An 18,743-nucleotide genomic window follows, 5' to 3' on the forward strand; every position below is an offset into this window, starting at 1 on the left:
TTTTCACCCATTTGCACCAACAACTCAAAAGACACCGGTCTCCTACAGTCCAGCCCCCTGCCTGCACCCCTACGCCAACCCTTCAAAACCTGCCTCACCAGAAAACTCTTAGTCAAATCAGGTAACCCCCGCCACTTAAACCCAAACGCTATACCTGAAATAAGATGATTCACCTTTGACACCGACCACCCCTCGCTCTTCAACTGCCCCAACAACATCAACAACCGCACATCGCCATCCACTCCACCGGCACCCCAAGTCCCGTTCCACGCCTCCCAGGTCGTCCACGCCTTACCATACTCCCTCCAAGTACCCGGACTCAACGAATCCCTCAACAACCCCATCACTTCTCCTCCAGGATCGCCCACAGCCATGACGGACACTCCAGACCCTCCTCCTCCGCTTCTGGCGCAAGAAGCCGGAACCGCTCCCACTGTAAACGAGAAAGAGAATCCGCCACTGAATTAGCCACTCCAGCCACATGTTCAGCCACCAACCACACGTTAATTGACAAACAACGCAATACCAAAAACTGTAACAGCCTAACCACCGGCGGGGAAGATGCGGACAAACTGTTGATAGCCTGAACCACCCCCAAATTGTCACAATGAAAGCGCACCTTCCTGTTTCCCAATTTCTCGCCCCACAACACCACCGCCATTACAATGGGAAAGAGTTCTAACAAAGCCATGTTTTTTACCCACCCACGACTTACCCACGACTCTGGCCACACGCCTGCACACCATTGTCCCTGACAATAGGCCACAAAACCCACCCCCCCTGACGCGTCTGTACAGGGAGTGCAGAATTATTAGGCAAGTTGTATTTTTGAGGATTAATTTTATTATTGAACAACAACCATGTTCTCAATGAACCCAAAAAACTCATTAATATCAAAGCTGAATATTTTTGGAAGTAGTTTTTAGTTTGTTTTTAGTTTTAGCTATTTTAGGGGGATATCTGTGTGTGCAGGTGACTATTACTGTGCATAATTATTAGGCAACTTAACAAAAAACAAATATATACCCATTTCAATTATTTATTTTTACCAGTGAAACCAATATAACATCTCAACATTCACAAATATACATTTTTGACATTCAAAAACAAAACAAAAACAAATAAGTGACCAATATAGCCACCTTTCTTTGCAAGGACACTCAAAAGCCTGCCATCCATGGATTCTGTCAGTGTTTTGATCTGTTCACCATCAACATTGCGTGCAGCAGCAACCACAGCCTCCCAGACACTGTTCAGAGAGGTGTACTGTTTTCCCTCCTTGTAAATCTCACATTTGATGATGAACCACAGGTTCTCAATGGGGTTCAGATCAGGTGAACAATGAGGCCATGTCATTAGATTTTCTTCTTTTATACCCTTTCTTGCCAGCCACGCTGTGGAGTACTTGGACGCGTGTGATGGAGCATTGTCCTGCATGAAAATCATGTTTTTCTTGAAGGATGCAGACTTCTTCCTGTACCACTGCTTGAAGAAGGTGTCTTCCAGAAACTGGCAGTAGGACTGGGAGTTGAGCTTGACTCCATCCTCTACCCGAAAAGGCCCCACAAGCTCATCTTTGATTATACCAGCCCAAACCAGTACTCCACCTTCACCTTGCTGGCGTCTGAGTCGGACTGGAGCTCTCTTCCCTTTACCAATCCAGCCACGGGCCCATCCATCTGGCCCATCAAGACTCACTCTCATTTCATCAGTCCATAAAACCTTAGAAAAATCTTGAGATATTTCTTGGCCCAGTCTTGACGTTTCAGCTTGTGTGTCTTGTTCAGTGGTGGTCGTCTTTCAGCCTTTCTTACCTTGGCCATGTCTCTGAGTATTGCACACCTTGTGCTTTTGGGCACTCCAGTGATGTTGCAGCTCTGAAATATGGCCAAACTGGTGGCAAGTGGCATCTTGGCAGCTGCACGCTTGACTTTTCTCAGTTCATGGGCAGTTATTTTGCGCCTTGGTTTTTCCACACGCTTCTTGCGACCCTGTTGACTATTTTGAATGAAACGCTTGATTGTTCGATGATCACGCTTCATAAGCTTTGCAATTTTAAGAGTGCTGCATCCCTCTGCAAGATATCTCACTATTTTTGACTTTTCTGAGCCTGTCAAGTTCTTCTTTTGACCCATTTTGCCAAAGGAAAGGAAGTTGCCTAATAATTATGCACACCTAATATAGGGTGTTGATGTCATTAGACCACACCCCTTCTCATTACAGAGATGCACATCACCTAATATGCTTAATTGGTAGTAGGCTTTCGAGCCTATACAGCTTGGAGTAAGACAACATGCATAAAGAGGATGATGTGGTCAAAATACTCATTTGCCTAATAATTCTGCACGCAGTGTATATAACTCAAAATCCACGCTATCACACAACTCCGCCATCACCAAAGACCTACCATTGTACTGACCCAAAAACTCCGCCCACACCCTCAAATCCCCTTTTAACTCTTTACGTAACCTGATAAAATGATACGGCGCCGATACCCCTGCCGTAGCCGCGGCCAATCTTCTACAAAAAATTCTACCCATAGGCATAATTTGACACGCAAAATTCAATTTACCTAACAATGACTGCAACTCCCGCAACCTAATCTTCTCCCTCCCAATGGCCCTATCAATCTCCTGACGTAGATCCACCAACTTATCCTGGGGAAGCCTACACTCCATCCGTTCCGTATTTATAACAATCCCCAAAAAACACAATTTCGTCACCGGACCCAACGTCTTCTCCTGCGCCAACGGTACCCCAAAGCGCGCAAAAACCGACTGCACTGTATGCAGCAACAAAGAACAAACCCGTGAATTCGCCGGCCCTAAACATAAAAAATCGTCTAAATAATGGATAACGGATGAACAACCTGAAACTTCCACCACTACCCATTCCAGAAATTAGCTAAAAGTCTCAAAATACGCACACGAAAGAGAGCAGCCCATCGGCAAGCACCTATCCACAAAATATTCCCCCTCCCAAAAACAACCCAACAATACCATGCTCTCTACGTGCACCGGAAGCAAGCGAAACGCCGCCTCCACATCAACCTTAGCCATCAACGCCCCCTGCCCCAACCGCCTCACCCATTTTACAGCCGCATCAAATGAAGTGTAGACCACCGAACAAAGTTCAGGATCTATCCCATCATTGACCGACGCACCTTTCGGGTAAGACAAGTGATGAATGAGCCGAAACTTGTTCGGCTCTTTCTTCGGCACCACCCCCAGCGGAGACACCCTCAACCCCCCAATCGGCGGCTCCTTGAATGGACCCGCCATCCGCCCCAACTCCACTTCCTTCCTCAACTTCTCCGTTACTACTTCCGCGTGAACAAGCGCAGACCTAAGATTCTTAGGAACCATAGGCCCCGCCGTAACAACCGATGGAATCCGAAAACTAAACCTAAAACCATCCCCCAACAAACCAGCCGCAACCCGATCCGGGTATCTATCTAGGAACACCTGCATCTCTTCCACCCGCACCGGCGTCCGTCCCTTTTCCAGCACCATCCCCCCCCCTATTCCTTCCCCCTTTGAAACAACGGTTAGCTCCATGAGCTCCCCCACACCCCGTGCACTCGTGCTTAAATTTGCACTTGGCCCCAAATCTGCAATTTCCCTCGTTGAAAAGGAAGCACAACCCTTTTGCCGATGCCGCTGCCAACGCCCCCGGGGATGATCCCCCGGACTCCCCCCGAAAGGACTGCCCAGCTCTAGGAGGCGCCGTCACCCTCAACCACAACCCAATATCCTTATGATCCCACCGGATATCAGGCCTCACCGCCTTACGCTGCCGGAACTGCTCATCGTACCTGAGCCAGCCCACCCCACCATAAACCCTATAAGCCTCCCCAATAGCGTCCTGGTAGCAAAAAAGTGCCGAACAACATTCAGGAGACCTTTCACCAATGACACTTGCTAATATGGCAAACGCCTGCAGCCAATTAGCAAAGGTACGTGGGATCAAACGATGCCGCCGCTTCTCCTCCTCCTCCTTTTTTCCCTCGTCCTTCTTACCCCTATCCAGATTGAACCTTTCTAATGGGAGCAGCGAGAATATCTCCACGTACTCACCTTTCCAGATCTTTTCCCTCACTTCTTGCTTCAAATGAGCCCCCAGCGGCCCCTCAAAGCACACATACACCTCACCACGAGCCCTATCATCTAACCTCTGCCCCTCCCCCTCTCCACCAGCCTGCGTCTCCACTGACACCGACCCCAACTCCGCCGCAGCACCTTGCACACCAACCCCTGACCCCGGCACCACTCCCCAACCAGGCAACGGAGACCCGCCGCCAGCTCCCATACCTGACAACCATCCCGCCAATCCCCCCAAAAACTGCCCCAAACCCTTACTAAAATCCCCCATGGTCCCCCCCCCTACCAACCGGGAGACCCTGAGCTAACATGGAGCCCCAAGCAATCTCACCAGGCACCACGGGCGCTGTGACTCCCGCTGCCGCAGATCCTGACTCCTGCCGCACGGACACTGCACCATCATAGCTCCTGGACGTCGACGGCTGCTCCTCCTGGACCACTTGCACGACCCTCTGCACCACACTGGCCGGACACCGGGACGAGACCGCAGCTTCCACCACTACAAGGGGACCTTCTTCCACGCTGCTCACATCTTCTCTGGACCTGCGCTGGTATTCGTCCTCCCCCAGCGCAGTCCGAGGAACCCGGACCTCATCAAACAGCCGAGTGGACCACCCGCTGAAGGAGGGACTGGGCCGGTCCACCGTTCCTGGTCCCGAATCCAGCTGCACCACCGCAGGGAGCGGGGGAAGGGGCGTCCCACTCCTCACAGGGCCCCGCCGCGTAACGGGATTCCTCCCACGGCGAGAGCGGCTCGCAGCAGGCTGAGCGGCCGCTCTCCGCCGCCGAGGGTCCACAGGGGGGCTCCCTACTCGGCGCCGGGCCCGGGGGGTGACTTCAGGGCTTAGGCGCGCCGGTGGAATACTCCGCCGCGGCCGGGCAGCCCGAACATTAGGGGTAGCCACAGGAGCAGGTGAAACTATGCATGCACCAACCTGCTCCTGCAGCCAGCCAGGCCCCCGCTCCTCCACTTCTCTCCTCAGTCTCTCTAACATCTCCTCCACCGTCATCACAGGCGCCGACATGCTGCAGTCCGTCCGATTCAGTCTCCTGGCCAACACTGCTCCTACTTCCGCCTTCTTCCTCCTTCTCACCTCGGCCACGCCGCCCGCCGCCCTAGCAACTCACGCTTCTCTCCGCTCCCGCCCCCACTCACAATTGACCCTTTCCTCACCTAGTCCTGGACTGCCAAGCCCCTTCATGAACGTCCTCCCCCACCGCTGCTCTCCAGTCCGGACTGACTAGCCTGTCTTACAAATGGGAGGCTAGCGAAGTACCGGAAGCCGCAGCGATTGATAAAAAATTTCAAAACTGATTTTTTTATCGCCGCACAGCTTGTGAAGTGATTGTGCAGTGATAAAAAAATAATAATAATTTTTGTCACTGCGGCGGGGCGGGCGTGGGTGAACGCACGTGTGGGCGACCGATCAGGCCTGATCGGGCAAACACTGCGTTTAGGGTGAAGGGCGAACTAAGGTGACACTAATACTATTATAGATCTGACTGTGATCAGTTCTGATCACTTACAGATACTATAAAAGTACAAATGCTGATTAGCGATACGCTAATCAGCGAATCAGTGACTGCGGTGCGGTGGGCTGGGCGCTAACCGACGCTAACTGCCTAACAAAGGGGCCTAAACTATCCTAAACCTAACCGTCAATACTAGTGGGGGAAAAAAGTGACAGTTTACACTGATCACTTTTTTCCCTTTCACTAGGTGATTGACAGGGGCGATCAAGGGGTGATCACGGGGTTAAATGGGGTGATGGGTGGTGATCTGGTGCTAAGTGTTGTGTCTTGTGTACTTACAGTGATGGGACCAACCTACGAAAAGGACCAGCAGAGGAGCACAGAAGCCATTTAACACATTATATTTATAAATATAATGTGTTAGGCCTCTTTCACACTTGCGTTGTCCGGATCCGTCGTGCACTCTATTTGCCGGAAGTGCCAGGCAGATCCGTAACACCGCAAGTGAACTGAAAGCATTTGAAGACGGATCCGTCTTCAAAATGCGTTCAGTGTTACTATGGCAGCCAGGACGCTATTAAAGTCCTGGTTGCCGTAGTAGTAGTGGGGAGCGGGGGAGCAGTATACTTACCGTGTGCGGCTCCCGGGGCGCTCCAGAATGATGTCAGGGCGCCCCATGCGCATGGATGACGTGATCCATGTGATCACGTCATCCATGCGCATGGGGCGCCCTGACGTCATTCTGAAGCTCCCCGGGAGCCGCACGGACGGTAAGTATACTGCTCCCCCGCTCCCCACTACACTTTACCATGGCAAACAGGACTTTAGTGACCTGACAGCCATGGTAACCATTCAGAAAAAGCTAAACGTCGGTAATGCGCCGAAATGACGTTTAGCTTAAGGCTGGATCCGGATTAATGCCTGTCAATGGGCATTAATTCCGGATCCGGCCTTGCGGCAAGTGTTCAGGATTTTTTACCGGAGCAAAAAGCGCAGCATGCTGCGGTATTTTCTCCGGCCAAAAAACGTTCCGGTCCTGAACTGAAGACATCCTGATGCATCCTGAACGGATTTCTCTCCATTCAGAATGCATTGGGATAATCCTGATCAGGATTCTTCCGGCATAGAGCCCCGACGACGGAACTCTATGCCGGAAAAGAAGAACGTAAGTGTGAAAGAGCCCTTAGATGGCTTCTGATTTGTTTTTTGGAAAATCATCAGCCTGCCAGCGACAATCATTGGCTGGCAGGCTGATGACGAACTTGTCCTCTAACTTTTGCCGGCCCGCGATGCGCATGCGCGGGCCGGCTGTGAGCTTAATCTCGCGTCTCGCGAGATGACGCGTAGATGCGTGATTGTGCCTGAGTCAGCCGCCTCCGGAACGCGATCCTGCGGGGATGTAGTTATAAATGTCTAATCTGCACAAGGGATGGACAGGTCCTGTGGGATCCATGCCTGGTTCATTTTTATGAACGTCAGCTTGTCAACATTGGCTGTGGACAGGCGGCTGCGTTTGTCTGTAATGACGCCCCCTGCCGTACTGAATACACGTTCACACAAAACGCTGGCCGCCGGGTAGGCCAGCACCTCCAAGGCATAAAAGGCTAGCTCTGGCCACATGGACAATTTGTAGACCCAGAAGTTGAATGGTGCCGAACCATCAGTCAGTACGTGGGGGTGTGTGCACACGTACTGTTCCACCATGTTAGTGAAATTCTGCCTCCTGCTAACACGTTCCGTATCAGGTGGTGGTGCAGTTAGCTGTGGCGTTGTGACAAAACTTTTCCACATCTATGCCATGCTAACCCTGCCCTCAGAGGAGCTGGCCGTGACACAGCTGCATTAGCGACCTCTTGCTCCTCCTCTGCCTTGGGCTTCCACTTGTTCCCCTGTGACATTTGGGAATGCTCTCAGTAGCGCGTCTACCAACGTGCGCTTGTACTTGCGCATCTTCCTATCACGCTCCAGTGCAGGAAGTAAGGTGGGCACATTGTCTTTGTACCGGGGATCCAGCAGGGTGGCAACCCAGTAGTCCGCACACGTTAAAATGTGGGCAACTCTGCTGTCGTTGCACAGGCACTGCAGCATGTAGTCGCTCATGTGTGCGAGGCTGCCCAGAGGTAAGGACAAGCTGTCCTCTGTGGGAAACATATCGTCATCGTCCTGCGTTTCCCCCCAGCCACGCACCAGTGATGGGCCCGAGCTGCGTTGGGTGCCACCCCGTTGTGAACATGCTTCATCCTCCTCCTTCTCCACCATCTCCTCATCCTCGTCCTCCTCGTCCTCCTCGTCCTCCAGTAGTGGGCCCTGTCTGGCCACATATGTACCTGGCCTCTGCTGTTGCAAAAAAACTCCCTCTGAGTCACTTCTAAGAGACTGGGCTGAAAGTTCTAAAAATGACCCCTCTTCCTCCTCTTCCTGGGCCACCTCCTCTTCCATCATCGCCCTAAGTGTTTTCTCAAGGAGACATAGAAGTGCTATTGTAACGCTGATAACGGCGTCATCGCCACTGGCCATGTTGGTGGAGTACTCAAAACAGCGCAACAGGGCACACAGGTCTCGCATGGAGGCCCAGTCATTGGTGGTGAAGTGGTGCTGTTTTGCAGTGCGACTGACCCGTGCGTGCTGCAGCTGAAACTCCACTATGGCCTGCTGCTGCTCGCACAGTCTGTCCAGCATGTGCAAGGTGGAGTTCCACCTGGTGGGCACGTCGCATATGAGGCGGTGAGTGGGAAGGCCGAAGTTACGCTGTAGCGCAGACAGGCGAGCAGCGGCAGGATGTGAACGCTGGAACCGCGCACAGACGGCCCGCACTTTATGCAGCAGCTCTGACATGTCGGGGTAGTTGTGAATGAACTTCTGCACCACCAAATTCAGCACATGCGCCAGGCAAGGGATGTGGGTCAAACCGGCTAGTCCCAGAGCTGCGACGGGATTTCGCCCATTATCGCACACCACCAGGCCGGGCTTGAGGCTCACCGGCAGCAACCACTCGTCGGTCTGTTGTTCAATACCCCGCCACAACTCCTGTGCGGTGTGGGGCCTGTCCCCCAAACATATGAGTTTCAGAATGGCCTGCTGACGTTTACCCCGGGCTGTGCTGAACTTGGTGGTGAAGGTGTGTGGCTGACTGGATGAGCAGGTGGAAGAAGAGGAGGAGGAAGCCGAGTAGGAGGAGGAGGCTACAGGAGGCAAAGAATGTTGCCCTGCGATCCTTGGCGGCAGAAGGACATGCGCCAAACAGCTCTCCACCTGGGGCCAAGCCGCCACTACATTTACCTAGTGTGCAGTTAGGAAAATATAGCGTCCCTGGCCGTGCTTGGATACTTGGTTTTGCAGGGAAGGCACGGCTCTCTTGGAGAAGTAGTGGCGGCTGGGAACAACATACTGTGGGACAGCAAGTGACATGAGCTGTTTGAAGCTGTCTGTGTCCACCAGCCTGAATGACAGCATTTCATAGGCCAGTAGTTTAGAAATGCTGGCATTCAGGGCCAGGGATCAAAGGTGGCTAGGTGGGAATTTACGCTTTCTCTCAAATGTTTGTGAGATGGAGAGCTGAACGCTGCCGTGTGACATGGTGGAGATGCTTGGTGACGGAGGTGGTGGTGTTGGTGGTACATCCTCTGTTTGCTGGGTGGCAGGTGCCAACGTTCCTCCAGAGGCGGAGGAAGAGGCCGAGGCAGCAGCAGAAGAGGTAGCAGGGGGAGCTTGAGTGAGTTCCTTGTTTTTAAGGTGTTTACTCCACTGCAGTTCATGCTTTGCATGCAGATGCCTGGTCATGCAGGTTGCGCTAAGGTTCAGAACGTTAATGCCTCGCTTCAGGCTCTGATGGCACAGCGTGCAAACCACTCGGGTCTTGTCGTCAGCACATTGTTTGAAGAACTGCCACGCCAGGGAACTCCTTGAAGCTGCCTTTGGGGTGCTCGGTCCCAGGTGGCGGTGGCCAGTAGCAGGCAAACTCTCTTGGCAGCGGGTGTTCTGCTTTTGCCCACTGCTCCCTCTTTTGCTACACTGTTGGCTCGGTCTCACCACTGCCTCTTCCTCCGAACTCTGAAAGTCAGTGGCACGACCTTCATTCCATGTGGGGTCTAGGACCTCATTGTCCCCTGCATAGTCTTCCACCCAGTTTTCCTCCCTGACCTCCTGTTCAGTCTGAACACTGCAGAAAGACGGAGCAGTTGGCACCTGTGTTTCATCATCATCAGAGACGTGCTGAGGTGGTATTCCCATGTCCTCGTCATCAGGAAACATAAGTGGTTGTGCGTCAGTGCATTCTAGGTCTTCCACAGCTGGGGAAGGGCTAGGTGGATGCCCTTGGGAAACCCTGTCAGCAGAGTCTTCAAACAGCATAAGAGACTGCTGCATAAGTTGAGGCACAGACAGTTTCCCTGATATGCATGGGGGTGATATGACAGATTGATGGGCTTGGTTTTCAGGCGCCATCTGTGCGCTTTCTGAAGAAGACTGGGTTGGAGATAATGTGAACGTGCTGGATCCACTGTCGGCCACCCAATTGACTAATGCATGTACCTGCTCAGGCCTTACCATCCTTAGAACGGCATTGGGCCCCACCAATATCGCTGTAAATTCTGGCGTCTACTGGGACCTGAGGTAGTTGGTACACTAGGACGTGTGGCTGTGGCAGAATGGCCACGTCCTCTGACAGCACCAGAGGGTCCACTAACACCACCACGACCATGTCCGCGTCTCTTACTAGATGTTTTCCTCATTGTTACCGTTCACCACAATAAGAAAAAAAATATTTGGCCCAATGTATTGAATTCAAATTCAGGCCTTTTTTTACAGGCACCTAACACTATCTGGCTATCTATTTAGGTACTGTATTACACTAATACAGGCACAGCAGTAACCACAGATTTAGCTAAATATAAATTGTAGGCCTAGTATTTAGGCCCTGGATGACAGGTATCCCTTTACGGACAGAATTACACTTGGAGATGCACGGTAGCGTGTGAAGTTATTGAGGATGACCCTATCAGCACCTTCAATGTCTGCTACAGCAGAAACCACTGATTTAGGGAATTGCTAATTTGGGAATTGAATTTCAACCCAGAACAAAAACTGTGCTTTGACGGACACTAAATAACTTGACCAGCCACAGCTGGAACACCAGATTTAGGGTATTGCTATTTTGGTAATTGAATTTCACCCCAGAAAAAAATATATCCTTTGCCAGACAGCAGACAGTATTACAATTGGCTAGCCACAGCTGAAACACCAGATTTAGGGTACTGCTATTTTGGCAATTGTATTTCACCCCTCAATAAAATAGCAAGCACAGCCAAGCCCCTGATGTAGGATATAGCAAAAAAAAAAATACACTATTGATGGTTAAATGGACTTGGTGGCAGCTTGTGTTGGTGCACCACAAGACACAAAATGGCCACCGATCACCCCAGAAAAAAATGACAGAAAAACGCTCTGGCCAGCCTAAAAACAATGAGCAATTAACTAGCAGAAGTTGAATGATAAACAGCTGTAGATCGATCACTTGATTAAGTGTTTTTGATGAGTAAATCCCTGCCTAATCTGGCCCTAACAGCAGCAGCTGCATCCTATCCCTACACTGATCAGAGCAGAGTGACGTGCGGCGCTACGTGACTCTAGCTTAAATAGAGGCTGGGTCACATGCTGCACTGGCCAATCACAGCCATGCCAATAGTAGGCATGGCTGTGATGGCCTCTTGTGGCAAGTAGTATGACGCTTGTTGATTGGCTACTTTGCAGCCTTTCAAAAAGCGCCAAGAAAGCACCGAACACTGAACCGGAACCCGGACTTTTACGTAAAGGTTCGGGTTCGGGTCCGTGTGACAAACACCCCAAAATTCGGTACGAACTCGAACTATACAGTTCGGTTTCGGTTTCGCTCATCCCTATTTATGACATATTCTGGTTATCATCATGGCAAACAATACACTGTATCTGAATAATATACTTCACACTTATTCACATAGTCCATTTTTCATCTGTGACAGTGTCCATGTTGTGCTTGTTTTTGCTCTGTGTCAGTTTTTTTGCCCTCTGTGTCGATCCATTTTTTACTTGTTTTAAAAAAACTAAAACAATGGTGGCCCATTTTGGCCAATCTCACTGAAAATAATATTTCCAGAACATCTTCTAGCAATATTCTGTGAATAAAGCTCCATTCACACTTACAGCGGAATCCAGACATTTTCTGGAGTTTACCCAGAGTTTACCCAAATAATCTGTCCTGGACTTTAGCGAGACTTTTTCTCCCCAGAGCCCTAGTACTAACTCTGGGTTTTGTCCGAGTGAGTGCATGTGTGAAAACAACAGTAAGGCCTCTTTCAGAAGGGCGTTGCGGGAAAATGTGCGGGTGTTACGGGAACACCCGCGATTTTTCCGCTCGAGTGCAAAACATTGTAATGCAATGAGAAATGAGAAAAATCGCACATGTTTGGTACCCAAACCCGAACTTCTTCACAGAAGTTCGGGCTTGGGATTGGTGTTCTGTAGATTGTATTATTTTCCCTTATAACATGGTTATAAGGAAAAATAATAGCATTCTGAATACAGAATGCATAGTAAAATAGCGCTGGAGGGGTTAAAAAAATAAAATAATAATTTAACTCACCTTAGTCCACATGATCGCGCAGCCAGGCATCTCCTTCTGTCTCCTTTGCTGAACAGGACCTGTGGTGAGCATTCATTACAGGAGCAGGACCTGTGGTGACATCACTCCGGTCATCACATGATCCATCACCATGGTAAAAGATCATGTGATGACCGGAGTGACGTCACCACAGGTCCTGTTGCTCCACAGAGCTAAGATGAAGACAGAAGGAGATGCCGGCTACGCGATCAAGTGGACTAAGGTGAGTTTAATTTTTTTTTTTTTTTTTAACCCCTCCAGCGCTGTTTTACTATGCATTCTGTATTCAGAATGCTATTATTTTCCTTTATAACCATGTTATAAGGGAAAATAATAATGATCGGGTCTCCATCCTGATCGTCTCCTTGCAACAGTGCGTGAAAATTGCTCCGCATCCGCACTTGCTTGCGGATGCTTGCGATTTTCACGCAACCCCATTCATTTCTATGGGGCCTGCGTTACGTGAAAAACGCACAAAATAGAGCATGCTGCGATTTTCACACAACGCACAAGTGATGCGTGAAAATCACCGCTCATGTGAACAGCCCCATAGAAATGAATGGGTCGGTATTCAGTGCGGGCGCAATGCGTTCAACTCACGCATCGCATCCGCGCGGAATACTCGCCCATACTCGCCCATGTGAAAGGGGCCTAAATGTTCCACAAAATCACAGTGGGCCATGCCTAAAGTTCTCATCCTTTGCCTAGGAACCTGGAACATTTCCTCTGTAGTGACAACGCACCGGACATGGAACATCGCCGGGTGATAGCTTCATATGTGAAAGGCCAACTCCAGTAAATCTCTGGATCTGATAATCTGGAAATATTCATGAGTTTAGGTCTGAAAACAGCTAAACAGACTGAACACAGCCTATCTGTTGTTTTCAAGGACCAATGGACTAGAATAGACAAGTTTGTTCCAAAAAATGGACTAAAGAAGTGCATGCCTCTGAGCAAAACGCATCTAAATATACCCATTTCATTCATTCAATGTTTCTGTGTGCTGTCTGTGGAGTTCACCGACAGCATTCTTTCGTGATTCACTGTTGTTTGAATAAGGACTCATATTTTGGTATGTATACTAAAGATAATAATAATAATAATTATTATTTTTATTATTATTATTATTATTAATAATAATAAATAAATAATAATAATAAGAGATTCTCAAAACTTCGATTCGGCTGTTTTACAGAATTTCACAAAAAAATTTACTTTGTGACGAATTTCTTCATCATGAAGCACATTTCTTTGTGAGTAGCAGGCACAATAACGGGGGATGGCGATTGTGCCGTCCCTGTCATTGAAACCCTCAGATGACCATCGAGGGCTGCTAGAATTTTTTTTGAAAATACTCACCTTATCCATTTGCTCGCGAACAGTCCACCGCGGCCACTGCATGAACTTGGATTCGCCCAACACTAACAATAATAATAAGTATATGTTATAATTGTCAGCTCATTGCAGGTTCTTGAAATAGGGAAAAAAATAGACTAAGATTTTAGTGTTTAAAATATCATAGAAGCAAGAAGAATTGAAAAGTACTCCCTAGTATTTAAGTCAACAGATCAGAATAAAATCCATTATGTATGTAGTTTAAAAATCACAAAATGCTGATAACACTCTGCTGGATGTATGAACATCAGAGTACAAACCATTTGCCAGACCAAAAGATGTAAATCATCTTACAGAGTCTTCAAATAGGTTTCCTACTGAGCTTCTAAGATTTATGATCCAAAAAACTGAATTGAAATTCAGCTCATGAGTTTTCTGTGTGTAGTTATTTTATAAACTTCAGTTTCACATGATATTCTTCTTAGACACTATCAGTAAACTTAAAACAGAAAAGTGATCATGTGTGTCAAAATGGCATAATTTATAGACCATGGTTTCCTTCACACTTTTTTGCTGATAAAAACACCAGGCTTTTTTTATTTTTTTGCTGTGTTTTCAATGGATTTCTTTATGAAACAGCATATATATATATATATATATATATATATATATATATATATATATATAATAAAAAAAAGGAGCAGCACCTACAGAGATAATTGATTTAAAAGCAGGTGCAAGCTGCCTTTCACCATACAGTTCCATGGTAGAAAAAAATTTACGTTAACATATGCATTTGTATACATCAAACCGATATAAAATAAAAATATTCTAGGCTCCAGAAGTGCACATTTTTGAGAGTTTCCCTTTAAGACGCATAAAAATGACCCCTGATTAAAATACATATTTTTTGTGGGAATTTTTGCCAATGATCCCCCTCTGGTATATCACTGTCCATGTTGTGGGACAATTTCTGTACTTCTAGTAAGTGTTTGCTGGCTGCAAATATGACCTGAAGGTTTTTCAGGTTCGCATGCCATTAGAGTGAATGGTGCCCGCCGCGAACGCGTGTTCGCGAATCGTCCGGGCCGATGTTCTTCCATCACTATTCCTGGATAATACTTACTTCACCCAGGTGAGAAATCTGGGTGAAATATACCTTCCTTCCACCAGTATTCCACCTGCATGACCACATATCCCCCCCTCTTCTCCAGACCGGAGGGATGCCCCACATGCAGTGCACTCTTGACCACGCTTCTGCATTTGTCTGTAGTTTCCCTGGCCTATGTTCCAAAACAAAGTGACTCTTGCGTTTCTTTCCCGGTTTTGTTTCATCCATGTTAGGGGGGCATGGTCCGAGAGCAACTTAAACTTCCTCTCTAACAAATAATATTTAAGGGATTCCAGTGACCTTTTACCGCTAAACATTCCCTTTCAACCATTGCATAGTTTTTCTCTGCTGGGGTAAATTTCCTACTTAAATACATAATGGGGTGTTCTTCCCCATTTACCTTTTGGGACAGCACTGCCCTTAATCCTGAGTCCAAAGCATCTATCTGAACCAGGAACTCTTTTGTAAAGTCACCAGTACCGGTTGCCTGTTTTTTTTGTCAGAGGCCGGGGCCAGTTCTGAATTTCTTCCACCTTATTCAATTGGGGTTTAATCAGTCCCCGGCCAATAATGTATCCCCAGTACCTGGCTTCCTCTAATCCCAAAGCACATTTATCGGGGTTGATGATTAGCCCTGAGTCACTTATAGAGTCCAGAACTTTTTGTACTTTTTTTAAGTGACTCTGCCAATCTGCACTATAAATGACCACATCGTCAAGATATGCAGCAGCGTATCCTTGATGTGGTCGCAGGATTCTATCCATCATTCTCTGGAAAGGAGCTGGAGCCCAGTGTAACACAAACGACATTACTACATACTGAAATAAACCTTCTTGGGTTAGGAATGCTGTTTTCTCTATAACTTCTGGAGTTAAAGGGATCTGACAATAAACTTTGATAAGGTCTAAGGTTGTAATGAATCTAGTCCTCCCTAGACTTTCAATTAGTTCATCAACCCTGGGCATGGGATATGCATCAAATTTTGAAATCTCATTAAGTTTCCTAAAGTCATTACAAAACCTCCAGGTTTCATTGGGTTTTGGGATTAAGACAATAGGACTGGCCCACTCACTCCTAGACTCTTCTATCACTCCCTACTCTAACATTCTCTTTACTTCCTCTGACACAGCCTTCCTACAGGCTTCTAGGATACGGTAAGGCCTCTTTCACATGGGCGAGTTTTCCACGTGGGTGCAAAGTGTGAGGTGAACGCATTGCACCTGCACTGAATCCGGACCCATTTATTTCTATGGGACTGTGCACATGAGCGGTGATTTTCACGCATCACTTGTGCGTTGTGTGAAAATTGCAGCATGCTCTATATTGTGCGTTTTTGACGCAACGCACCACAAGCAAGTGCGGATGTGGTGCGATTTTCAGGCATGGTTGCTAGAAGACAATCAAGATAGACACCCGATCTTTATTATTTCCCCTTAAAACATGGTTATAAGGGAAAATAATAGTATTCTTAATACTGAATGCTTAGTAAAATAGGGATGGAGGGGTTAAAAAATAAAAAATAAATTTATAATTAAACTCACCTCATTAACTTATTCGCGCTGCCCGGCTCGTCTTCATTGTTCTTCTTTGATGACCTTGGAGGAAAAAGACCTTTGATGACGTCACTGCGTTCATCACATGGTCCATGGTCCATCACCATGGTGATGGACCATGTGATGAGCGCAGCATTCATGCTCAACAACCTTACTCTGGGTAACTCGGTAATAGAGAGTATTATTCACAGAAAAATTGGGAAATTGTCGATCAGCCTCTGGTTCCTGAGGTACCCCATTGATGACCATAACACATTCTCGTGCATGTGCAAGGGTGGGATCCCTTAAGTGCGCAGTGCCAAAATTTTCACTAGATACTCTTAAGTCAGATAGTACTGGACCAGAGGGGGAGGCTTCCTCTTCCCCTGTCAATACCTGTAAAGGAAACTTTTCTCCTCAGACTCTTCTGGCAACATTTCAGGCCCAACAATTTGCTTAATCTCCGACAACTCCTCTCCGGAAGAATGCTCTGCAGTTCTAAGGGGTTGGCCTCTCTCCCATAACTGCCAGAAGTAGGGAAAGTTACATCCAAGGATGACATTATGCATGAGGTTTTCCACCACACCTATATTATGGTCAATACAGCCAGAGGCAGTTTCAAAAGTCACCTGGGCCACGGGGTATGCCTTAATATCCCCATGGATAAACAGTACACTCACGAATTCTCCCTGGACATTGTCTCTGGTTACGTAAGGGGCATGCACCAAAGTCACAAGACTTCCTGAGTCTAGTAATGCAGTTGCGGGTTGATTATTCAACAGTACGCTGCAGAACTGGAGTTCAGTTCCTACCTCTGGGAAAGCCACACCGACCAGTTCAGCAAACAAGGACATCCACCCCACTTCCCAGCACCTCCAACATCAGGAAGGTCCTTGTTTCGGAGAGGCAAATCGGTTCACGCTTGGGGAAAATCGCTGGGGACTCTCCAGTGCCATTTTTCCTAGTACACTAGTTGGGGACTGTCTTCTAGCAGCGATAGATTTGGGACAGTCACTCCTGGAAGGAGCACAGGCGAAGGCGTTATCCCGAAGATAATCCTCTGTGGTGAGATACCTGTTAACCAGATTCACCAGCTCATCCAGGTCTTTGGGGCCTCTCTGCCCCACTCAGCGCTGTAATGTCCTAGGTAACGCAGTCACAAATAGATCCATTACGACCCATTCAGTTATTTGGGCTGCCGTGCTTGTCTCTGGTTCCAGCCACTTTTTCGTGAGGTGATCCAGGTCAAACATTTGGGACTGAGTAGGTTTGGTTACATCAAAGCGGCAGATATGCACGCGCCGGGCCCAGACAGCAGGGGTTACTCCTAGACGTGCCAGGATTTCCGCTCGTAGCTTAGTATAGTCCCAGATCTCCTGTTGGCCAAGGTCTTGGTATGCTTTCTGGGGCTCCCGTAATAGGAAAGGTGCCAAGACATCGACCCAATCGGCCACCGGAAGGTGTTCCCGCTCTGATGTTCACTCAAAGATGGATAGCTATGTCTCAATATTGTCGTCCGGGGGTTAACTTTTGTAGCGACTGTTGCACAATTTTCCTGGGATTCCGGGGAGATCTTGGGGCTGTCTGGATAGCCACCGGCAGGGCTTTTGTAAGGGAGGCCATTTGTTCTGACAAAAGGCGGTTTGTCTCCTGTTGGCGCAGGTTCGCCTTAGCCTGCGCTTTAACAAACTGGGTTATGGCCGCTTCTATATTAGCGCTTGACTCCTTCAGGCAGTTAGCGGGCTTTAACCACGACATCCACTGGACCAAGAGTCAAAAGCTCTTGTGGAGAACAAACAAAAAGAAAATGTTTATTTTTATTTTTGTGTCATTGCCCTTAGCAACCGTATGCCTGCATTCTCCAGCAATTGTAAAACTGCGGGGGGGGGGGGGGGGGTAGCGTACGGTTAGGGACACTCACGGAGGCACAGATGGCATAAAGTTCACACCACTTTTATTAGGATCCAGTTTCATGAGGTTTAAATCAACACATGCTTTCTTTAGTGGAACCCAGGATTTCCAGTATTTCAGTAACAAATCACAAATAAACAAAACCTTCCCATCTGGGACTAACTACTAACATAAAGAGTTTGTCTCACCTAGGCTACAGCTGTTAGGCTGACGTTCCCATGGCATGTGGTTTGCTCACTGGTCCTCAGTAGTCCTAGCACCATGTGCTCTTGCAGGCCTCTCCTAAGTGAGCTACAGAACCCTTTATATAGCAACCTAACAACTTAACTGCCTTTGAGGTGTTTCAGGGCACACCAACAAGCTGTACAGTAGTATCATGGTATGATATCACTACATCTAGTATTTGACATTGTATTTAGCGAGTGTGGATATATTGTATACCTTGTTTGACTAAATTGGCTTATAGTTAGCTCTGTAGGTGACCAATAATCTTTAGGGTCTCCTCTTTTAATTATTGACCTTATTAAAGTACAGTAACTTGTTTTTAGGCGTCCGTTTCTTTTGAGTAATAAGTTTTGTTTTTGTGTGGACACCACTATCACCAGTAAATATCTGGATTTTGTACACACCAACAAGCTGGCCTGGAA

The sequence above is a fragment of the Bufo bufo genome, chromosome 9, assembly GCF_905171765.1.
Source record: "Bufo bufo chromosome 9, aBufBuf1.1, whole genome shotgun sequence".
Lineage (NCBI taxonomy): Eukaryota > Metazoa > Chordata > Amphibia > Anura > Bufonidae > Bufo > Bufo bufo.